The sequence below is a fragment of the Rhinatrema bivittatum genome, chromosome 2 (genome assembly GCF_901001135.1).
Source record: "Rhinatrema bivittatum chromosome 2, aRhiBiv1.1, whole genome shotgun sequence".
Taxonomy (NCBI): Eukaryota; Metazoa; Chordata; class Amphibia; order Gymnophiona; family Rhinatrematidae; genus Rhinatrema; species Rhinatrema bivittatum.
The window spans coordinates 784,449,553-784,474,306 of record NC_042616.1 but is presented as its reverse complement, the minus strand read 5'-3'; the positions used below and the strand labels follow the sequence as shown (position 1 = coordinate 784,474,306).

The 24,754-nt window shown below is 45.2% G+C and overlaps 1 protein-coding gene across 3 annotated transcripts in view; it reads right to left on the bottom strand.

Annotated features, from left to right (window-relative positions):
- The window catches only part of KHDRBS3 (KH RNA binding domain containing, signal transduction associated 3), a 738,992-nt gene that overhangs the window by 82,081 nt on the left and 632,157 nt on the right, over window positions 1-24,754 (bottom strand). The window lies entirely within an intron of this gene.

Genomic DNA, 24,754 nt, shown 5'->3' with positions numbered 1-24,754 from the left:
CAGAAGCATGCTGGTCCGGCAAAGGGTCAGACCATCCGTCTCCACCCATGCTGGGACACGCCTCGCCATCCCTCTGTGCTGCCTTGGAGTCCTCTGGGGTCATGCCGAGGCCCAAGGGCACACAATCCCCTCAAGATGGGATTGCTAGTGCCAGACTGTTGATCAGTCAATTTAGTTTAATGCAGGAATAGTCATGCCTTTGGTGGGGTTTTTCTGGGAGAGAATTTCATAGGGTAGGTGCAGCTCTCAAGAAGGATTGTGACTGATAATTGTTTCTTTTATTTTCTTTGCCACCAGAGTTGTTATGGAAGCCCCAAGTGAAAATCTTAGTGGTCTGGAAGGCATGAATAAGGACAACCTTTTTCTTAAGTAAATAGGTCTGTTTTCTTTTAGTGCTTCTCTGATATCATTTTAAAATGAATTTTCTTCAGTTTTTATTCTCTTAACTATGTTCTTTAATATCACAGACTTTTTAGTTTTAAATTATTTAAAAGGTCAGTAAGCATGCTATGTGTTATGCTTCTTTGTTAGATATGATTTGGAACATCTCTGTATAAGAACATTTTAGAATATAATAAAATATATTGGAAGACAACCACACCAGCCGTAAGAGATAATTGGTTTGAAATTAGTTCATACTGAAATTCTAGCACAAGGTTAATTCTTTCATATTAAAAAAAACATGAAAACCCGTAAGCTACAGTATGTTATTTTTCTTTCACCATTCAAAATATGGAGAGGGAAAAATAAAGGGACTTGACTGTGATAAAATATAATTAAGGACTTCCCCTCAAACTAATTTGCAACAATTTAGAAGACAACATTCAACAGACAAACTTTTAAAAATGTATTTGTTATACAAATATAAATCTTAACTGTGGTCACACATGCTTCAGTCAAAAAGTATCAAAGAAGGAATTTAAAAAAAACTTTTTTCTGTTACTTTTTTTTTTAATATCAATTAGCTTTAATCAACATTAAATTACTCTATTTATTGGCGATGCACAAGCTTTTCAGTTTCTTGAATGAACAAATCTTGCATATTCTCTCATTTTCAGTCAGAGGTTTAATGTTCAACCCTGAAGCAAAGGTGTCTTTTAATAAGTTTTATATTGCTCATCCACTATCAATACTTTTAATTAAACCTGTCACTATTGCACTTACATTTGGTTACAAAGCAACATCATTTCATATCACCAGCATGTTCATTTTAATTTCCTTCATCATCTGCTATTATCTACTTATATGAATACCACTATTCCCTCATGCCTCTTTTATGACGACTTTCTGCTCAATACAGTACAGCAAAAGAACTGAGAAGCCAATATTTAAAAAAAGCTGAGCTTTTAACTTTAAGCTCCTAGATGCCTATTTTCAGATGAACATAAGAGCTGAAGTTTTCAGTCAAAAATTCACATACATTTAGGAGCCTAAAATGTAGGGTTCTTAATTTAGCAGAGTTGCTTACCTGTAACAGGTGTTCTCACAGGACAGCAGGATGTTAGACCAGAACTTTGACTGTGCCCTACTGGGCATGCCCAGCATGGCACCAACCCTGCAGCTAGCAGGGGACCCCCTTCAGTCTCGTCTTATAGTAAAAGTACATGCAAAAATAAAATAATAAATCATAAGCAAACCCAACTCTGCGGGGTGGCGGGCGGGTTTCATGAGGACTAATATCCTGCTGTCCTGTGAGAACACCTGTTACAGGTAAGCAACTCTGCTTTCTCACAGGACAAGCAGGATGCTAGTCCTCACATATGGGTGAGTACAGAGCTGAGGATGCCCGAGCAATGTACCAAACGTACCCAAAGACGTGCAACAGGCACAACAACTGGGGTGGAATTTGGTAGAGGGCATCCTGAACCCTACCAGGTTGGCGGAAGGATGTTGGCACCACAGTTCACAAATAAGTTGCGTAGCACAGACTGGCTGCAGATGGAATCTTGTCTGCCAGTCTTGTCTAAACAATAATGGGCTGCAAAGGTGTGGAGAGAGCTCCAGGTAGCAGCCTTACAGATGTCCGCAAGCAGCACCGAGCGTAGGTGCGCTACTGATGTTGCCATTGCCCTGACAGAGTGTGCTTTAACACGGTCTTGAAGCGGAATGCCTGCCTACTGGTAACAAAAGGAAATACAGTCCACTAACCAGGAAGAGAGAGTCTGCTTACCCACAGGTTTGCCCAATTTGATGGGATCGAAAGAAACAAACAATTGAGTGCATTTCCTGTGGGCAGCTGTACGTTTTAGATAAAAGGCTAGAGCACGTTTACAGTCAAGGGTATGCAGAGCCCGTTCTCCTGGGTTTGACTGGGGCCTGGGAAAGAAGGTGGGTAGTATAATGGATTGATTGATATGAAACTCTGATACTACATTAGGCAAAAACTTAGGTTGAGTGCGGAGTACGACCCTATCATGCAGAAGTTTAGTGTAAGGTGGGTAGGTAACTAAGGCCTGTAACTCACTCTGCGGGCGGAAGTGATTGCCAAAAGAAAAATCACTTTCCATGGGAGATAGCGGAGATCACAGGATTGGAGAGGCTCAAATGGTGGTTTCATGAGCTACCCAAAACCATGTTGAGGTCCCAAGAAGGGGCCAGAGGGCGCAGTGGTTTAAGGTGAAGCAAGCTCTTCAAAAAGTGTGTGACAAGGGGTTGTACTGAAATGGGTACATCCCCGACACCTATATGGAAAGCGGCTACCGCACTGACATGTACACCCTGACAGAAGTTTTGAGGCCTGACTCTGACAGATGCCAGAGATAGTCCAGAAACGTCGGTGTGGGACAAGTGAGGAGATCGATGGACATGGAAGTACACTTTCCCGTAAACCTTTCCATTTATAACGATAAGAATGCCTTGTGGAAGGCTTTTGTGAAGCCACTAGGACACGGGAAACCGGCTCTGAAAGGTTAAAAGGTTGAAGTATTAACCTTTCAACATCCACGCAGTCAGGGAGAGGGCCTGGAGGTTGGGGCGACAAAGTCAGCCGTTGTTCTCAGTGATCAGAAGCGGGTCCTTCCCCAGAGGAATGTGCCGGTGTACAGATAGGTCTTGGAGAATTGGAAACCAGACCTGGCATGGCCAATGAGGGGCTATGAGAATCATTAGTCCCTTGTCCCTTTGCAGCTTCACGAGAGTCTTTGAAATGAGTGGAAGTGAAGGGTACTCAAAGGAGACCGCTGTCCTACAAGAGGGAGAAAGCATCTCTGGGCTGGCGGCTGCGAGTGAGAGAGCAGAAGTTACCTACTTTGCAGTTGTGAATTGATGTAAAGAGGTCTATGTGAGGGTAACCCCAATGTTGGAATATTGAGACTGCTACAGTGGGGTTGAGGGACCACTCATGTGGTTGAAATGTGCGACTCAGCTTGTCCACCAACACATTGTCCACTCCCGGCAAGTAGGTGGCCCTGAGGTACATCGAGTGAGAAAGGGCCTCCGCCCATATCTGTGCAGCTTCCTGACACAAAGGTAGGAGCCTGTTCCCCCCTGCTTGTTGATGTACCACATGGCCATCTGGTTGTTGGTTTGAATCAGGATGACCTGGTTGGAGAGGTGATCCTGAAAAGCCCTAAGAGCATATCTGATTGCACAAAGCTCCAGGCAATTTATCTGGTGTTTGGCTTCCACTGGAGACCAGATGTCCTGAGTTTGCAGGTGTGCGACGTGAGCACCCCAGCCGAGGTTGGAGGCATATGTTGTTAAGGTTATTTGAGGTTCTGGAATCTGAAATGGATGGCCTTGTACCAGAATGGATTGGTTTGCCCACCAAGCTAGCGATAGACAGAGCTGTTTGGTGATGCGGATTGTGGAGGACATTGGCTGAGAAGACTGAGTCCACTGCGATCTTAGTGTCCACTGCATTACTCTCCTGGCAAGGCGAGATATGGGAGTGACATGCACTGTGGAGGCCATATGACCCAATACTATCAGGAAATGACGTGCAGTTGAATGTTGTCGAGACTGCAGTCGAAAGGCCAGAGAAGCGAGAGTGAGAGCTCGATCCTGAGGTAGGAAAGCTTTCACTCTTAGAGTGACCAAGTCCGCCCCTATGAATGATAGAGTTTGCGAAGGGACTAGCCTGGATTTTTGTTAGTTTATGAGAAACCCTAGGGAGATCAGGGAATGCAAAGTGAGGCGAAGGGACGTCATTGCACTTTGCCGAGTGGGAGCCCTGATCAACCAATTGTCCAGATAGGGGTAGACGTGGACACTGACTCCTGAGATAGGCAGCTACCACCACGAGGCATTTGGTGAAGACGTGTGGGGCAGATACTAGGCCGAAAGGTAACACTCGAGATTAGAAGTGTTTTGGGACTTCTAGGAATTGCAGGAATCTGTGATGTGACGGAGTAATTGAAATGTGCATGTAGGCGTCCTGAAGGTCTAGAGAGCAGAGCCAGTCTCCCCTTTGAAGAAGGGGAAGTAGAGAACTCAAGGTCACCATCTTGAATTTTTCTCTTTGTAGGAATTTGTTTAGAGTGCGAAGATCCAATATTGGGCGCACTCCACCTGACTTTTTTGGTATCAGGAAATACCTGGAATAGAACCCTTGCCCCTGTTCTGAGAGGGGCACTGGTTCTATTGCTCGGGATTGGAGGAGGAGGGAGACCTCCTGCTCCAAGAGAGGTGAATGGTCGGATGTTCCCCACATCCGCCGAGGTGGGGAATCCGGTGGGACAGAGAGAAAGTTGAGGTGGTAACCTTTGGATATTATTGCCAGTACCCACTTGATCTGTGGTGACTGTGTGCCATAGGCTGGAGAAGTGGCACAACCAGCCGCCGACCGGAATGGGTGGAAGTGGAAGCTGGGTACTGCTCTCTAGAAAGGAGTCAAAAACCTGCTGCTGGACCTGGTTGAGTGGTTGGCTGTGACTTCTGCCCTCTAAGCTGCCTAGGTTGGCCTTTTTGGTAAGGCTTAGAAGGCCGACCCCTGGATGCTGGGGGATAGTATTTTCTCTGCCGGTAGAATTGCCTCTTAGAATCCCTCTTAAAAGATCTTTTGGATGAAGAAGAGGGATCAGAAGGCAGTAAAGAGAGCTGGCACAGAGTCTCTTGGCGGTCCTTGAGCTGTGCCACTGCTTCTTGAATCTTTTCACCGAAAAGATTATCCGCCGCACAGGGTAGGTCAGCCAATCTGTCTTGTACCTCTGGTGTGAGGTCTGAAGATTTCAGCCAGGCCCATCTCCTTGCACTGATATTGGCTGCTGACACCCTGGAAGCGGTATCAAAGATGTCATACGCTGATCGTACTTCATGCTTGCCAGCATCTAAACTTTTTTGTGCTAGGGCATGAAGCTGGTCCTGGAACTGCAGAGGTAAGGCTTCAGCAAAGTCTTGAATCTTTGTGAACAAGGCCCTATTATACTGGGTCATGTAAAGTTGGTAGGATGCAATGCGAGAGATGAGCATTGATCCATGGAATACCGGTCTTCCAAATGCATCCGGGAACTTCTGATCTTTCCCTGGGGGAATGGATGAATGAGGTTTGGAGTATTTGGCCCTCTTTTGGGCAGACTCTACAATCACCGAGTGATGATCCAACTGAGTTCTTTGAAAGCCAGGGGCTGACTGAACTAAGTAGGTGGCATCTGCTTTTCGATTAACAGGTGCCACCGAGCCAGGGTGCTCCCAATTTCTCTTCAAAAGGTCCAAAAGGATGTTATGAATAGGAATGAACATGATTTCTTTTGGAGCATCGAGAAATTGTAGAAGCTCTAGCATCTGGTGTCTAGAGTCTTCTTCTTTCTGAAGCTGGAATGGGACTATTTCAGACATCTCCTTTACAAAATTAATAAAGGACAGGTCCCTCTGGAGGAGAATGCTTCCTTTCATCAGGAGGGGAGGGCTGTGAAGGTAGATCACCAGAATCCTGGGACGAATCGTCGGACCAAGGATTATAAGAGTCATCACCAGCTCCCAAATGTTCTTCAGAAGGAAGTAATGGAGTTATTCCTGAAGGCCCTGGCGATCGATGGTCCCGAAGGAGGAATCGAAGGCATCGCTGGCATCGAGGGAGGCACCGATGGAATCTGTGACATTGATGGATGTGTCAGGGGCGGCACTCCCGATGGTGGAATGAAGAGTGGTGTTTCTTTATCTTCCTCCGTTGACAACGGAATTGGTGAGGAAGGAGTCGGGTCCCTCTGTTCCCTTGGATCCACCGGTGGAAGGGAACCGATCAACTTGTCCACTCTAGGCAATAGCGGTGCAAGCGCCATGTGTATTGGGTCGGTGACTGGGGGAGGAACCGGCACCGGCATCGATGGAAGTTGGAAGCCCTGGAGTGCTTTGCCGATGGCCTCTTGGATCATCCGATCCAATTCCTCACGGAAACCTAGGGCATGAATACCCGGTTCCGGAGCGGGAGGTAGCAGTGGCGTAGCTGGAGGGTCCACCGGTGAAGGTGGAATCGCGGATCCCGGCACCTATCCAGGTGGGGAACGGCTCGGTGATCCAGAGACAGAAGAGGACAAAACCTTTTCTGTACGGGGCTTCTTTGTCGGATGTCGAGGGTTTACCGGTATTGATGTCCTGAGTTTACGATGAAGGTGTCAATGTTTTTCTCGATGTTCACCCCGGTGATTTTCTTGAGGGGGAACAGAGGGAGTCGACACCCGTGGAGACGTCGAGGCCGGTCGGGTAGCAGCGGATTCCCAGTGCTGGCGTGACGTAGACGGCACTGGTTCAGACGACGTCGAAGCTATCAATGGCGTTGGGGTTTTTGGCTGAAAAAGAAGACCCATCTTATCGAGCCAACCCTTGCGACCTTTTGGTGTCATTTAGGCACATTTGGTGCAAGTAAGGACATCATGGCCAGACCCCAAGCACATCACACAGATTGTGTGAGGATCAGTGATGGACATTGTTCGAGTGCAGTCGGGGCACGGATGGAAACCCAACGCCATGGCTTCGACAAAATTTAGTCGCGGTGCGGTCGATGGCCGATAGGCTGCGAGGGAAAAACTCAACGGAATCGACCGCAAACGGGCAAAAACTTACCATTCGACCGCAGAGCAAAGAAATCGATAAGGGGACCCCCCTGTGGGGTAAAATATTTGAAATTTTTTTAACAAAGTTCTGTGAGGAAAATTCCTGTCAGGAATCTCTGAAGAGCTCCTTAACCCGCGTGGCTACTGCTCCATGGAAAAAAGAAGACTGAAGGGGGACCCCTGCTGGCTGCAGGATTGATGCTATGCTGGGCATGCCCAGTAGGTGCCAGTCAAAGTTCTGGAAACTTTGACAAAAGTGTTCCGTGATAGGGCTCCATCCTGATGATGTCAACCATATGTGAGGACTATCATCCTGCTTGTCCTGTGAGAAAGGCCTGCTATTCATTTGCCTGGATTTAGAATCCAAAACTAGATGCCTGGTTCTGAAAAATCAGTGTTAATATCTTAACCTTGCTTCCCTGTTCTAACACCGCCCCTGTAACTGTCTACTTTTTAGGATCCTAAATTTAGGTACTCAGCCCTAGTAAATTTTCAAAAGGGCCAATTTAGGAGCTTTTGACTCCTGAATGTCTAAAAGTAATTTTGAGTACAGTAAGCAGAATAATTAAACTATTTTTCTCTTTACGTTTTGAAGTAAAACAAAAATTTAAGAAATCAGAAGCTTGTATAAAACTCCAATATTAAGTGAGGCACTCTTTTTATATTAAAGCAATTCTGGATTAGAATGAATTACAGGAAAGGTTAGTAGAGTAACTGCTTTGGAAAGTTTGGTATAAATTTCTCACATTGCAACATCTAGAGGACAGTGTGGGAATTGATGTCCCCAACGAGATAAGTGGGTATGAGAGTGGCTCAGTGAAAATCCCCCTGTAGAGCCATGATAGAAGATGGAAGAACTGAAAGCCTGGGGATATTGCTTGCATCTTTGCTCTAATTATAAACTAGATACAACACCCATTTCCGGAATCAGTAGGGGTAATGCATACGTTGAAGATAAGGCATGATATTCATAAATTATTACAAAGAAGATTGGTGGGCTTTTCTCCCTCTCTTCTCTATTATTAATTCTTAACTTTCACCCGCAACATTCTTGTTAGATTCAAGGGGTGGGAAAAGAGAAGCCTAAAATTCATTGGACAAATCTGGAAAGCACCAACTTCAAATCCTTTACAGCCTTATTTATTGAAAAATTACATAAATACCACTAATACAGCCAAAGTGGTTAACAATAAAGGGGCAGATTTTAAAACATATGCGTGGGCATACGTTTGTGCAACCCAGCGCGCACAAATGTATGCCCGATTTTATAATATGCGTGCGCAGCCGCACGCATGTTATAAAATCAGGGGTCCGCGTGCGCAAGGGGGTGCACTTGCGCGCGCCGAGCCCTCGGGAAGCCCCGCTGGCTTTCCAAGTTTCCTCCCCCCCACCTTACCCTTTCTTCCCCTCCCTGTCCCACCCCACAGCCCTAAAGAAACCCCCCCGTACCTTTGCGTGTACCGGCTGACTGCCAGCGCGCGATCCCCTTATGCCGAAGTCCTTGGTCACGCCTCCCAGACTGCCTCACCACGCCCCAGACCGTCTGCCCTGCCCCTTCCCCGCCCCCTGCCTGACCATTCAGAAAAGCCCCAGGACATACACGCGTCCCGAGGGTTTATGCGTGCCGCCAGGCCCGGCGTGTGTAGGTCTTTGAAAATCTGCCCCAAAATGCATAACATTGTTATGAAAGAGATCAAATATTACATCATCTTTAAATAACTTCACATAAAGTTCTAAAATAACTAATAGGCACTTCAATATTTCCAAAATTTGGCTAGAATTATTATTTATGGAACCCCGATGTGCCAACATATTTCTCAAATTTTAAGTCAACATCACTGGCTTCCTATTATGTAGAGCATTAAGTTCAGGATATTATTATGTGATTTTAATGGCATTAATGGGTAGGTTTCATCAGCTTTTAATTCAGATTTGAAATTATATCAACTAACAAGATCAATAAGATCAGTATCGTAATTATTGTTAGAGGTTCCATTTTGTAAACATGTATGATTAGATAAATCTCATGAATGGCTTTTTATGTTTCAGGGCCCTGTGTTATGGAACTCATCAGCGGAAATTAATAAATAAACTTCTTTCCTTAGATTTAGGAAGTTGATTAAAGCCTTCCTTTTTTAAATCAAGCTTATGAAACTAATTAGACACTACTAGTTTGGGTAATATGGAAGCAAGCAGATAATAAAAAAGTTATATATAGGCTGAACTGAATATGATGTAATGAATAACCCAGGTGTCAAAGGAGTTATTTTATGATTTATTGTTTTTAATGCTTTTTATGCTATGTTTTGTTTGATTCTGAATTTTTTTTTTAATTGCAAACCACTTAAGAAATTTGGTAAGTGTTATATAAGCATTATAAATAAATAAATAAAAACATATCATATAAAACTTACAACATAAAGCAATTAAATGCTAACTTATTCTAAAACCTCTTAAAAAACTAGATACTGCCTTATTACTCAAAACTTCCAAATCGCCATACGATCAGGTATTTGATATTAGCTCACCAAACGCGTGCTGGCACAACCATGTTTTAAAACCTTGAAGGAAGAGTTTGATATATCCTTTTCCATACACATTGGAAGTAATTTTCAAAAGGGTTTTCACAAGTAAATAGGCTTTTGAAAATTGCTACAATACAGTTGTACTCATAAGTTTACATGTCCCTAGCAGAATTTATAAGATGTGTAGCATTTTAAGAAAACATGAGTGATCAGACAAAATACGTGTGTTATTTTTACCGTTTTAAATTAAACTAATATGCATCATACAATAGCACACTCATTAAACAAGCCATAACAGTAAAGAAAATAGTAAAATTGCTTACCTTGTAATAGGTGTTATCCCAGGACAGCAGAATGTAGTCCTCACATATGGGTGACGTCATTGATGGAGCCCTAGTGCAGGAAAACTTTCTAGAAACTTTTGACTGGCACTGTGAGGCCACTGAGCATGCCCAGCATGCCATGATATTCTCTGCCACAGGGGTCTCTCTTCAGTTTCGTATGTAGCAATAAGCTTTAGCAAAAAATAAAATAATAAAATGTATTGGACCCAACTCCGCAGGGTGGTGGGTGGGTTTCGTGAGGACTACATCCTGCTGTCCTGGGATAACACCTATTACAAGATAAGCAATTTTGTTTTATCCCAGGACAAGCAGGATGCTAGTCCTCACATATGGGTGATTAGCAAGATAGAGGCCGAGTCATTTTATAGTGAAGCAACAGTAAATTATTGTTGTTGAAAATGAGTCAGCCGAAGATCACAGCAGGTTGGCTGTAGAAGGAGTTGGGTTTAAACTGGAAACAAGTTCTTTAAGACAGATTGTCCATAAGCTGTATCTTTTCGCCCTTCTTTGTCCAAACAGTAATGAGCTGCAAAGGAGTGAAGAGAACTCCATGTTGCTGCTTTACATATGTCAAGGATTGGCACTGAACGATAGTGTGCTACTGAGGTTGACATTGCTCTTACTGAATGTGCCTTTACTCGCCCTTGGAGAGGAAGGCCTGCTTTTTCATAGCAAAACTGTATGAAATCTGCTAACCAGTTGGATAGAGTATGTTTACCCACTGCTTTACCCGGTTTGTTTGGATCATAAGATACAAAGAGCTGAGTGGATTTCCTCTGGACTGCAGTGCGGTCTAAGTAAAATGCTAGGGCACGCTTACAGTCCAAGGTATGTAAGGCCCATTCTCCTTGATGAGAATGAGACCTTGGAAAAAACGCGGGTAAAGCTATGGATTGGTTCAAGTGGAATTCCGGAATTTTGGATGTGTACGGAGAACCACTCTGTCATGTAGGAATTTCGTGTAGGGTGAGTATGTGACAAGTGCTTGTACCTCACTAACCCTTCTAGCTGATGTAATGGATATGAGCAAGATAGTCTTCCATGTGAGAAATTTAAGATCATAGGAATTCATGGGTTCAAAAGGAGAATGCATGAGTCTTGTTAAGACCAGATTAAGGTCCCATTCTGTGACTGGTGGCCGAATTGGTGGTTTAAGTTGAGTTAAACCTCTCAAAAATCTGACAAGAGGTTGTGTGGATATTGGTGCATCTCCCATCTTGTTATGGTAAGCTGAGATTGCACTTAAATGGACTCTTACAGATGAAGTCTGGAGACCAGAGTCTGAAAGATGGTATAAGTAGTCTAGTAGAGAAGTAGTGGGGCAGGTGAAAGGATCAATATCCTGTTTGCACCAAAAAGTAAACCTTTTCCATTTCGAAGAATAGTTCTTCCGTGTGGAAGGCTTACGTGAAGCTATAAGCACTTGAGAGGCATTGGTTGAAAGATTGAGTGGTTGTAAAATCAAGCTTTCAACACCCATACTGTCAGGGATAGGGATTTAAGGTTGGGATGGCGCAACCAACCCTGATCCTGAGTTATGAGAGTGGGAGCTACTCCCAGGCGAATTTGATCCCTGACCGAGAGGTCGAGAAGTGTGGGGAACCATATTTGTTGAGGCCAATATGGGGCTATGAGTATCATGGACCCCTTGTCCTGTTGTAGCTTCACAAGAGTTTTGGTTAGGAGCGGTATTGGAGGATACGCGTATAGAAGGCCTGAGTTCCAAGGGCGAGCAAAGGCGTCTTTGGCTGGCTGGTTGTTCCGTTTGTGTAGAGAAGAGAATTTGTCATCTTTGTGATTCAGATGTGATGCAAAGAGATCTATTGTTGGTTGTCCCCAACGTTGAAATATCTTGGTCACTACTGAGGGATCCAGGGACCATTCGTGTGGTTGGAACTGATGACTGAGTCGATCCGCCACTACATTGTGAATGCCTGCCAGATAGGTGGCCAGGAGAAACATTGAATGGCTCAAGGGCCCAGCCCCAAATCTGTGCAGCTTCTTGACAAAGGAGATACGAGACCGTACCTCCCTGTTTGTTGATGTACCACATGGCAACGGTGTTGTCCGTTTGGATGAGAACAGTCTTGTGTGAAAGGCAATCCTTGAATGCATGCAGCGCATAACGTATAGCTCGGAGCTCCAGGAAATTGATTTGAAATGTTGCTTCGAGTTTTGTCCAAGTGCCTTGGGTTTGGAGAGTGTCTATGTGAGCTCCCCAACTTAAGGTGGATGCATCTGTAGTTAACGTCATTTGTGGTACTGGTTGCCGGAAGGGTAGGCTCTTGTGCAAGTTGTCTTTGTTTGCCCACCATAGCAGAGATGATCGTAGCTGGTGGGTGACTTGAATTGGAGAATGCAGTGGTTGAATGCCTTGGATCCATTGTGATTGCAATGCTTTCCCATAACCAAGCTTTCCCATAACCAAGCTTTCCCATAACCAAGCTTTGCTGTTTGGCCAAGCTTCAAGAAGAGACAAGATTTTGCTGTTTGGCCAAGCTTCCCATAACCACTCTTTTCCGCCTCAGCCCCGCCTGTCTGTCCTGACCTAAGCATTCCCTCAAGTATCTTAAGTATTTGTAACAAAGCCGCTATTTTCATCCCCTTCTCCCCCCTTTAACCAACCCCGCCATACCGGTTTTTTCACGCTTCTAGTACATCTCACCACGCTTTCACTTCGCTTTCTCCCAAATGATGTTTATACAAGTTTTTCTCCACACTGTTCAATGTAAGTCAAGACACTATCACTGCTTTCTCCCAAGTTATGTTTATCCAGGTTTCTCCACCTTGTTCAATGTAAGACAAGACTATGTAATTGTTGTCGTTTGCTGGTTGTAATGTAAACCGAAGTGATAATTAATTCTGTTAATTGAACCTCGGTATATAAAAGTTATAAATAAATAATAAATAAATTGCAAAGTCCATTGGGTGACTCTCATGGCTAGCCTTGCCATAGGAGTGACGTGAACTGTGGAGGCCATGTGGCCTAGTAAAGTTAGAAACTGATGAGCTGTTGCTCGTTTCTTTGAGCGGAGTGAGTTTGCCAGTAGGGAAAGTGTCTCTGCCTGATCCTTGGGTAGAAAAGCCCTTGAAAGGATAGTGTTCAATTCTGCTCCTATGAATTGAAGCAGGTGAGATGGAGTAAGATGGGATTTTTGATAGTTGATGAGAAATCCCATCGAATGAAGTACAGTAATTGATTGAGAGAAGCGAGAGCTCCTTGTAGAGATTGACTTCTGATGAGCCAGTCATCTAGATATGGAAACACATGGACACTTTGTTTGTGCAAGAGTGCTGCTATTACTGCCAGACATTTGGTGAATACTCTGGGAGCAGAGGCAATGCCGAATGGCAATACTCTGTATTGGAAATGTTGGTGACCCACCATGAAGCGCAGATACTTGCGATAAGGGGGAAATATTGGAATGTGAGCTTAAGCGTCTTGTAGATCCAGAGAACAAAGCCAATCTCCTGTTTGAAGAAGTGGAAGCATGGTGCCTAGAGAAACCATCCTGAGCTTTTCTTTCTTTAGAAATTTGTTGAGATTTCTGAGGTCTAGGATGGGACGAAGGCCTCCAGTTTTCTTTGGAATGAGGAAATATCTGGAGTAGAATCCTCTGCCCTGCTGAGACCTGGGCACTGGTTGAATGGCCCTGGCTGTCAGGAGGGTGGATAATTCTATTTGTAATTGAATTATTTGGGAATTTTGTTGTGGATAGGAAGTTGGTGGGAATTCTGGAGGAATTGAGAGAAATTTAGTTTGTATCCTTGAGCTACAATGGAAAGTACCCATTGGTCTGTTGTTATCTTTTCCCAATTTGAGTGGAAATAGGAAATTCTTCCTCCCACTGGTATGTGTTTGGGGTTTAGGAGGGTGGGTCTGATCTCTGGATTTGTGTTCAAAAACCCGTAGCTGGACCAGTCTGTGGAGGAGGCTGGGTACGAGTTGTTCTTGGTTGCCTGGCCTGAGAGCGCTGGGTAGGCCTAGAAGGTCTAGCCCTAGTAGGTTGATTGTAGTACCTTCTTGGTCTGTAGTATGGTCGTCTAGGTTCCCTACGAGGAAAACGTCTAGGGGCCTGAGTTGTTGGTTCTTGAGGTAATTGTGACAGCTGTCTTAAGGTCTCCGTGTGATCCTTAAGTTGTTGGACAGCATCCTGTACTTTTTCCCCAAACAAATTATCTCCACGGCATGGCAGATCTACAAGCTTGTCTTGCACTTCAGGTCTGAGATCTGATGCCTTCAACCAGGCCCATCTTCGTGCTGTAATGCCAGCTGCTGCTGTTCTTGAGGCTGTGTCAAAATTGTCATAAGCAGCCCTTACCTCATGTTTTCCAGCCTCCAGGCCTTTGGCAATGATGGTTTGCGCAGATTCTTGGAATTGTTCTCGGAGAGAATTTGTGAAGTGTTCCATTTGCTTCCAGAGATCCCTTTGATACTGTGTCATATACAGTTGATAGGCAAAGATTCTGGAAGATAGAAGTGCACCTTGGTACACTTTTCTGCCCAGGGAGTCTAGAAAGCGATGATCCTTCCCTGGAGGAGCTGAAGAATGTAGACGTACCCTTTTAGATTTTTTCTGGGCAGATTCTACTACCACAGATTGATGTGGTAACTGTGCCTTTTGAAAGCCTGGTGCCTGCTGCACTAGGTAGGTAGTGTCTACACGTTTGTTAACTGCTGGAACCGTGCATGGGTGTTCCCACACTCATTGTTGTAGGTCCAACAGGACTTCGTGGATAGGGATTGCCAGAACCTGTTTTGGTGGGTCCACAAACTGTAGCACCTCTAGGGTATGTTGTCTTGAATCCTCTTCTGATGACAGCTTGAATGGTATTGTATCTGCCATATCTTGGACAAAACTGGAAAAGGATAAGTCCTCTGGCGGGGATCTTTTCCTTACTTCAGGAGGTGAGAGTTCGGACATGAACTCCTCAGAAGAAGTGTTTGATCTTTGGTCATCCCAAGAATCTTCTTCATCCAGTTCCTGATATGGAGTTCTTGGGGTTTTCCTTAAATTAGTGGACACACCTGATGGTCCAGGTAAAGGATCATCGACGGAAATTATTGGAGGAATATTTTCTATGGTCTTCTGAGGAGTTATGTCGACAACTTTTTGATATTTTTGTAAAAGGTGTTGAAAAAGTGCTAACTCCTGAGGGTCAGTATCATCTGGAACTGTTGTCATCGAGGAAATAACCGGTGGTCTCGATGTCGTTGTCGAGGGTGGTCCTGCCGGTGTCGATAATGTCGATGACGGTATCATTGAAGTTATCGGTATCGATGAAAAGGATGGTATTTGGGCATATATCGACGTCGATGACGTAATGATCTTTGGTGTCGACGTCGAATCCCTCTGTGCCGGAGTCAAGAATGACCCCGGCATCGGTGTTACCACCGGCATCGGCAAGTTTGCCGGCATCGATGTAGAAATCATCGGCATCGACAATGAAGTCGGTACTGCAAGTTGTTCCTTCAAAGCCTGTGAAATCGCTTGTCGGATTAAATCCGACAATTCTGGCCGCGCAACCGTTGAGCTCAGAGCAGTTGAGGGCGGTGGCGTAGGCTGAAGCACCAGTTCCTGAGACGTACCTTGTATTGGATCAGGTGCCGGCAATGGAGTCGAGGTAGGCCGAGGGGTTGAAAACTCCGACGTCTCCTGATGTCTAGGCCGCTTCGCTGTCGAGGGTTCCTGGGAAGCCGGGTCGGACAACGAGGGGCTTCGATGCCGGTGTCGATGTTTCGACTTTGATTTTTCAGTCGATTTTGTCGACGTCGAGGACGAGGAAGGGGACGAATGATCCCCCGACGGTCCCGGGCAAAGTTTTTTAAGGACTATGCGCTTAGTCGCTCCAGCCGGAGACGACTTCGACGACTGTGATGGAGAAGGTATAAGTTGCAGGCTGAATAAATGCTCCATTTTTTCGAGCCTGGTTTTTCGGGTTTTTGGCGTCATCTCCGCGCATTGTGGACAGTTGTGCACATCATGTTTTTCACCCAGACACATCACACATTCGGTGTGTGGGTCTGTAAGTGACATTTTTCTTGTGCAAACAGGGCATTTTTTAAACCCTGTGGACATTGTGAATCGACGGCCGTCAATTCGACTGAGGAGAATTTTAAGTCTCCAAAAACAGAAAATTTTAGACTGGGTTACTTACCAGCCGGCAAGAAAAAACCCTGAGAGATTTTCTGTGACAGATAATATCAAGTCAAGACTATTAAGTCGAGTAAATAGTTGAGAAAACACTCAATGGCTCTGGACCCGCGATGCTAACTGCAGCGCGAAAAACGAAGACTGAAGAGAGACACCTGTGGCAGAGAATATCATGGCATGCTGGGCATGCTCAGTGGCCTCACTGGGCCAGTCAAAAGTTTCTAGAAACTTTGACAGAAAGTTTTCCCGCCTGGGCTCCGTTCAGTGACGTCACCCATATGTGAGGACTAGCATCCTGCTTGTCCTGGGATAATGAAGAAAATTATTTTTCACTCCGTGCATAGTTAAGCTCTGGAATTCATTGCCAGAGGATACGGTTTCAGCAGTTAGTGTTACTGGGTTTAGAAAAGGTTTGGATAAGTTCCTAGAGGTTAAATCAATAAACTGCTATTATGGTAATTAATAAGCTATAGTAGCTTGTGATCTATCTAATGTTTGGGTACTTGCCAATTACTTGTAGCTTGGATTGGCCACTGTTGGAAACCTGATGCTGGGTTTGATGGACCCTTGGTCTGACCCAGTAGGGCATTTCTTATGTTCTTATGGCTAATGGACAAGAGGATCGCAAGGTAACTTGCTGGCCTGGTACAAAGGTGGAAGACTTCATGCATCACATAAACAGGATTTTAGATAGTGCAGGGGAAGAGCTGGCTGACTTGGTATTTGTGGATGCCAACGACATAGGAAAGTGCAGGAGAGAGGTTCTGGAAACCAAATTTAGGATTTTAAGTAGACAATTAAAATTCTCCAGGGTAGCATTCTTAGAAATGCTCCCCAATCCACATGCAGGTCCCCAGAGGCAGGCAGAGTTCCAAAGTCTCAATGTATGGATGAAATGATGGTGCAGGGAAGAGAGTTTTAGGTTTGTTAGGAATTGCTATCATTTTGGAGAAAGGAAGCCTTTTCTGGAAGGATGGGCTCCACCTTCACCAAAGTGGAATCAGGCTGCTGGCACTAACCTTTAAAAAAGATACAGAGCAGCTTTTAAACTAGACGGGGAAAAGTCAACATTCGCTCAAATGCGCAGGATTCGGAATGATGTATCTTTGATTGATACTAAGAGAACAGGGAATTTAAGGTATCCCAGTTGAGAGGGTGCAATAAATGCTAAAGTGGACAAGGTACCTTTAAGTGAAGAGCATACAGAGTAGAAGGATTCCAAATTACCCTCGTTAACTGATAAGCAGGCTAATATAAAAAAAATACCATACTTTGAAATGTCTGTATACAAAAGCTAGAAGTCTAAAAAATAAGATGGGAGAAAGTGTACAGCACTGGAAAAAAAGGTTGATAGAATTGGCATTGCAGAGACCCAGTGGAAGGAGGATAACCAATGAGACACTGTGATACTAGGGTACAAATTATATTGAAAAGACAGAATGGATTAAATTGGTGGAGGGGTGGGACTATATATTAAAGAAGGTAGGTAGCATTAATTTTCAGAAAGGTATCTATGATAGAATGAGGAAAATGGTTAGGAAAAAACAAAGGAGCAGCTGCAAAAGTTAAAGGCCAAATTTTCAAATGGTTGTGCACGTACAAATCAGAGGCAGGGCCCTGCACATGACGTGCACATTTTCAAAAGGGTCCAGCCACGTGCATAAGTCCCAATATGCGCACAAGTGCCAGGCCCTAAAAAAGGGGTGGGATGGGGGCATGGTCTGGGCAGGGAGGGACGGAGGCTGGCTGGGTCGGCGGCCATTAGCCGGTCTTGGGGAAGCATGCCGGCAGCTGGCCATGGCCTATGCAAACTCCTTCTGCTTCAGTGGAGTAGTAAGTAATAAAACAAACAAAAAAAACGTAAGTTGATAGGAAGGGTTTAGGAGGTGGGGAGGAGAGGGGAAGAGGGAGGGAGTTTAGGTAGAGGGGTAGGAAGTTCCTTCCCAGTCCACTCCTTAATTGGAGTGGGCTGGGAGAGAACTGGGGGAGGCTCGAGTGCGTCACCGTGCATAGGTAGCAAAAATTCACCACCCCTGCTCGTGGTCATCTGATTTTATAACATGCGTGTGCATGTTATTAAAATCGTCGTGTCCTTTTAAAATCTACCCCTAAGAGTTTACATCAGGCATGAACATTGTTTAAAAATGCCATTTTGAAAGCCTAGACCAGATGTATTCCACACAATAGAAAAGGTGGAACAAAGGCTTAATGACTACCAGCATGGTTGTGAGGTGAGAGGCTTTAATAGCTCAAAGAACATCTTTCAAGGAATAGAAAAGGGATAAATATGAAGAAAACAGGAAATAGCAAGCTAGATGCAAAGCACTGATAAGGAAGGCAAGGAGAGAAATTGAAAGGAAGCTTGCCTTGGATGCAAAAACTCACAATAAAAACTTGTTCAGGTACATTTGAAGTAAAAAGCCTGCAAGGGATTCAGTTGGACCATTAGAGGATCAAGGAGTAAAAGGGGCACTTAGGGATGACAAAGCCATAGCAGAGAGACTAAATGAAATTTTTGCTTCAGTCTTCACTAAGGAAGATGTAAGAGATACCCATGCCAGAAACTATATTCAAAAGTGATGACTCGGCAGAACTGAAACAAATCTCAGTGTTCTCAGAATATGTAATAGTGAAATCTGACAAACTAAAGAGTAGCAAATCACTTGACCTTGATGGTTTACATCTCAGTGTGTTGAAAGAGCTAAAAAAATGAAACTGTGGACCTGCTATTAGTAATTTTTAAACTATCATTTAAATTTTTTATGGTACCTGAAGATTGGTGTTACATTGGTAACCCACCAATTTTTTAAAAAGTGATCAAGGGTTAATCCAGGAAACTACAGCTGTGTACAGGCTGGGGAACTGGTTCCAGGCACAGACTAGGAATCTGGATTCAAGCACAGTCTGGAAACTGATCCAGGTACTGATGACAGGCAGGGGGTTGGATACAGACAGGGATGAATGCAAGACTGGTACTGAGGACAGCAGGGGCTGGATACAGGCAGGGCTTAATCAAGGACAAGAGAAAGGCCTTGGAAACAGATCAAGGACTAAACTGGACTGGGCAGGACAAGTACAGTACCATTGACACAGTAAGAATGTCGGTATATAAAAATTAAAAATAAATAAATACAATAAATAAAATCATGGACACTGACAGGGCTAGACAGAACAGGTAACAGAAAAGTCCAACAAGGCATAAATCTGACTAGGTGTACCTAGAAGGACTGAAGGCTGCAAAGCTGAACAGTAAAGCCCAAGAAGACACTGAGCAAGGCAGGTAGGCCTGGAATGTCACAGAATAAGGCCAGAAGGCCTGGAAAGGCACAGAGCAAGGCTGCAGGCCAAGGTAGGACAGAGGGCAAGGTAGAAGGCTCTAATAACTCAGGCTACCTAAACATTCCCCCTATCAAAGATGCACATCTGGCAACCACAAGAGAAAGAGCCTTTTCAATTGCTTCACCTAAACTTTGGAACACCCTACCTAAATTCCTGAGAACCCAACACGATCTAAAAATATTCAAAAAGGACCTAAAAACACTAATGTTCCGCAAATTCTACACTGACCCTCAGACGTCTGATCATTCCAACTCTCAACTGAACTCTCAGTTATAAACCTCTTAATACATTCTCTTCACCCTGAACTGCATACCCTTCCTCTTGCAACCTAATAATGCTCTCTGGACTTGATATGCTTATTTCTGATATTGTTCAAATTGTTTTTTATTGTTGCACAACTGCTAAGAAAATATATAACGTTCACATTGTTTTTTCTGTTACACAACTGCTAAGAAAAATGTATATTTTTGTAAACCGTTATGATGGCTCTACCGAATGACGGTATATAAAACTCAACAAATAAATAAATAAATAATGTACCAGTGCTTGTAGTTCGCTGACTCGGTGTACTGAGGTGACTGCTACCAGGAACACAACATTCCATCAGGTCTATCCAGTACCGAGCAGTAGGAAGAGCTGCGTTAGTGCCTGCAGCACCCGCGGTTGCCGCACGCACAGTGCAGCTCACCTACCGCTCGATCCTGAACACTAATTTTATTTAAATGTAAACCGCGTCCGTGAAGCCTTAGGCCCGCGCAACCCATTTTACTGGATAGAGCGCCTATACAGTATCCTGGGTGCGCGGGCCTAAGGCTTCACGCCACGCTGGTATCTGTCATTTCAAATGTCATTTGAAATGACAGATACCAGGAAGTCGGGTCCGATCGGATGCAAAAGTAAGTTGCTTCGCCGCTGTCATCTCTCTCCCCTCCTCCCGAAGCAGGGCGCAAAAAGCAGCCTTGCTCCGGGAGGAGGGGAGAGAGATGACAGTGGCGAAGCAACTTACTTTTGCATCTGATCGGACCTGACAGCGGCGAAGCCAAAAAAAAAAGCGAAAAAAGCGAAAAAAACAAAAGGTAACCCTGACCTGACCTACTTTTGCAGCCGTCCGGCCATCTGTAGAAGATATCGTTGCTCCCCTACCTCCCGGGAAGATGGCTGCCAGCACGGGGGAAAGCGGCCCCTGTGCATTCAATTGGCTGCTCAAGACGTGACGTCTTGAGCAGCACAGGGGCCGCTTTCCCCCGTGCTGGCAGCCATCTTCTCGGGAGGTAGGAGAGCAACGATATCTTCTACAGATGGCCGGACGGCTGCAAAAGTAAGTTGGGTCGGGTCACCTTTTGGTTTTTTCGCTTTTTTCTGGCTTCACCGCTGTCGGGTCCGATCGGATGCAAAAGTAAGTTGCTTCGCCGCTGTCATCTCTCCTCCCGGAGCAGGCTGCTTTTCGCGCCCTGCTCCGGGAGGAGGGAAGAGTGAAGCGGCGAAGCGACTTACTTTTTGCTTTTAAGTTTTTTTCGTTTTTTTTTGTGCTTCGGGAGGAGGGGAGAGGACTGGGGCTGCCCCGGAGACCGGCACCCATGATCGCGGCCGGGGCAGGTGAGCGGGGGCTGGGGGAAAGCTTGCCACCTACCCTTATCCCTGCCTCTACCGCAGGGGTCAGGGTAGGCGGTAAGTTTGCAGGTTAAACGCGCGACAAACGGCAGGGAAAACTAGCGATAGTCGGGGCGCGGGTTACGGGATGCTAGGGAATAGCTAATTCGCTCGTTTGCATGCAATATGCATGCCGCGTGCGGAAGGGGTTGCCCGGGGAATTTAGGACGCGGTAGGAATAGGTTAAAGGGGGTTCGGGATCGCAGGAAGGGCTAACGCGGCCGGAAAGTGAGTAGAGAGCCAGTTAGGGACGGGGAAACCGCGGACGCACTTTACAGGATAGACCTGCATGTGAGGTATTTTATATGAGCTGAGTAACGGTTCGAATGGAGGGAGTATTAGTTGCTCCAGGACCAGATTGAGGTTCCGACACTGGGGGCCTGAGATGGTGGATGCCTCTTATGAATCTGGAAACCAATGAGTGCTGAGAAATTGGGTGTCCATGGAGTGGCCTATGGTAAGCTGCAATGGCACTGATATGTACTCTTACCCAGGTAATTGCTAATCCCGCCGAATATAGGGAGTATAGGTAATCTAGCAAATGTATTGGTGTAGAGGCAAAGGGATCATAACACTTTGTGGGGCACCATGATTCATATTGTTTCCATTTGAATTGGTATAATTTCCTGGTAGATGGTTTCCTAGCCGCTAATAAAACCTTCTGGGTGTCCTCCGATATCCCTTGTTGTTTCAATACTTCCTGTTCAATCTCCACGTTGTGAGGTGGAGTGAGTCCTTCATCAGGTGAAGAACTCCTCCCTGGTCCTGAGACAGCAGACCCTCCCTGTTTGGTAAGGGTATGGCAGCTGCGATGGATAGACGAAGGAGGTATGCATACCACGATTGTCTTGGCCATGCTGGGGCAATAAATATTAGGTCCGCTGCTTCTGCTATACATTTTTGAATCGTGCGTGTTATTAGTGGAATTGGAGGGAATACATACATTAGGCCTCCCGACTATGGAAGCAAGAAGGCATCCTGAGCCGATCAGAGATGGCTGGGAAACAGTGAACAGAAATGAGAGACCTTTCTGTTGTGTTCCGTGGCAAAAAGGTCCATGGAAGGTGTCCCCCACGTCATGAAAATGTCGTCTGCTACTTCTTGGTCCAGAGACCATTTGGGAGGGAGAAAGATTCGGCTCAGCCTGTCCACCAGTGTGTTGGCTATACCTGGGAGGTAGGTTGCTTGTAGATGCATTGAGTGATGAGTTGCCCAATCCCATATTAGTAGTGCTCCCCTGCAGAATATCCATGAACCGGACTCACCTTGCTTGTTTATATAAAACATGGCTACTTGATTGTCAGTGTATATCATTACCCTTTTTCCTCGAGTTATGGAAGGAACGTGTGAAGGGCATAGCGTATCGCTCGGAGTTCTAGAAGGTTGATCTGATAGGACTGCTCATGAGGGGTCCGCAACCCCTGGGTTTGTAGGTGGTCGAAGTGCGCTCCCCACCCCTTGTGGGAAGCATAGGTCGTGAGTACTATATTGTAAGGTGGCATTGTGAAGAGTGCTCCTCTTTGAAGTATGTGTGGTTTGGACCATCAATTCAAGTCTACTATCATGTTGATCTTTCGAGACGAGGGTTGCGACTGTTGCATCCACTGTCTCTTTAAACCCCATTGGAGCTGTCGTATGTGAAGGCAGGTGTTTTGGACTATATGAATAGCTGCTGCCATATGTCCCAACACTGGCGGGCTGTTGGCTTGGCCGTAGTACGCAGCTGTTTGGTGTTTGTAGGGCTAGTCTTCTGCCTGTTGGAAGAAAAACCCTGTTTTTTGTAGTGTCCAACCACGCTCCTATGAATTGGAGTGTGTGGGAGGGTTGCAAATTTGACTTTTCGTAATTTACAATTAGGCCCAGGTTTTGGAGACATGAAATGGTCTACTGTAGGTGAAATAGAAGAGTTTTCTGATCTGATGCTACTAGGAGCCAATCGTCCAGGTAGGGAAATATTTGAATTCCCAGTTGTCGAAGGTGGGCCACCACAACTGCTATGCATTTCGTGAATACGCGCGGGGCTGCGGAGAGGCCAAAGGGGAGAACCTTGTATTGGTAATGTTGTTTCTTGTGTTGGAAACAGAGGTGTTTCCACGAAGAGGGGTACATTGGAATATGGATATAAGCATCCTTCAGGTCTAGCAAAGGGAGACCATTTTGAACTTCTCTGTGACTAGGTATTTGTTCATATCGTGTAAGTCTAAAATTGGTCTGAGACCTCCAGATTTTTTGGGGATCAAGAAATAAGGGGAATAAAATCCCGTATTGTGGAGTCGGGATGGTAAGACTCGGATCACCTGCTGGGCTTGTAGGGTTGTTATCTCCTCCGTTAACTGAAGGTGGTTGGAGTACATGTTTCTGCTGGAAACGAGATGTGGAAAGGGGGGGGGGGGGGGGGGGGGCTTGGAAAGGAAGCGCAATTGATAGCCATGAGTGACTATTTCCAGAACCCATCAGTAGGAGGTGATTGTTGACCAAGCCTGATAGAATGCAGCGATTCTCCCTCCCACCTGTGTGGGGGCTGGTGGTCCTGTTAAACTTAAAAAGAACATGATGGCTTTGTAGTTGTAGCCGGTGGTTGAGCCTGTTGTCGTTGATTACGTGGCTTGCTTCTGCGTTGTTGATGTTGAGGCTGTTGTCTGGGCAGTTGAGAATAAGGAGGCGGCCTGTAAGATGGAAAGTAGCGGAAAGGCCGCCTGTGGTATGGCCCCCTTCTAGTCGGCACAAAGTTCCTTCGGGAAAAAGTACCATAAGTGTTGGCAGATGTCAATGCCTGAACTGCCACATTCTGCTCCTTTAGCTGGTCCACTGTGTCTTGAAGGCGATCTCCAAAAAGGTTATCACCCAGCAGGAAAGATTGGCCAGTTTATAGTGGACATCTTCACATATGGCGCTAGCTTTGAGCCATGCCATACGTCTGGTCACAACGGCCGCTGCTGAGGTCCTTGAAGATGTTTCAAAGACTTTGTATACTGTTCGTAGAAGGTGTCTGATTCCCTCTTCCATGTCTTGAACGGGCTGCAATGGTTGTATGGCAGGATCCATGTCAGATAGGAGTGCCTTTAACTGTTGTAAGGACTCATATAAATATTGCACTATGTAGAATTGGTGCTGAAGTATGCGTGCACCTAACATTGCAGATTGTAAGGTCTTTTTCCCAAAATCATCTAGCAGTTTGTTATCTCTACCGGGTGGTGTATTCTAATGTAATCTGGTCTTCTTGGCCCACTGCATTGCGGATTCTACTACTATTGATCTGTGTGGTAATTGAGTGGAAGAAGATAATGGCAATTGCTGTATCCTGAATTTGATATCTGTTTTCCTGGACACTGGTGTAATGGTATACTGTGTCTCCCAGGATCTCTCAAGTACTGAGTCCAACACTTTATGGGATGGTAACACTGATGGATCCGATGGTATATCGAAGATTTTTAGCAGATCTATCATTTCAGATCTGGGATCTGGTTGCTTATGGACCTCCACATTCAGCACCGAGCCTATTGAACTTTGTCAATAAATTTGGGGTAGGTGAGATCTTCCAGTGGTGAATAAGGTTGTTGAGGACCTTCTGGTGGGTCGGATGGATATACGGTTGATGAGCCTGGCGATGATGGATAGGAAGCAGGCTGTTGTGGTAGTGGAGGGGAGTCAACAGTTATTGGCGTTGTAGGTTGAGGGGAAAAATGTGTTACTACTGAAGGGTCTTTCTCTGGTTGAGGTTATGGAAGTGGTTGCTCTGGTGATGGAATTGG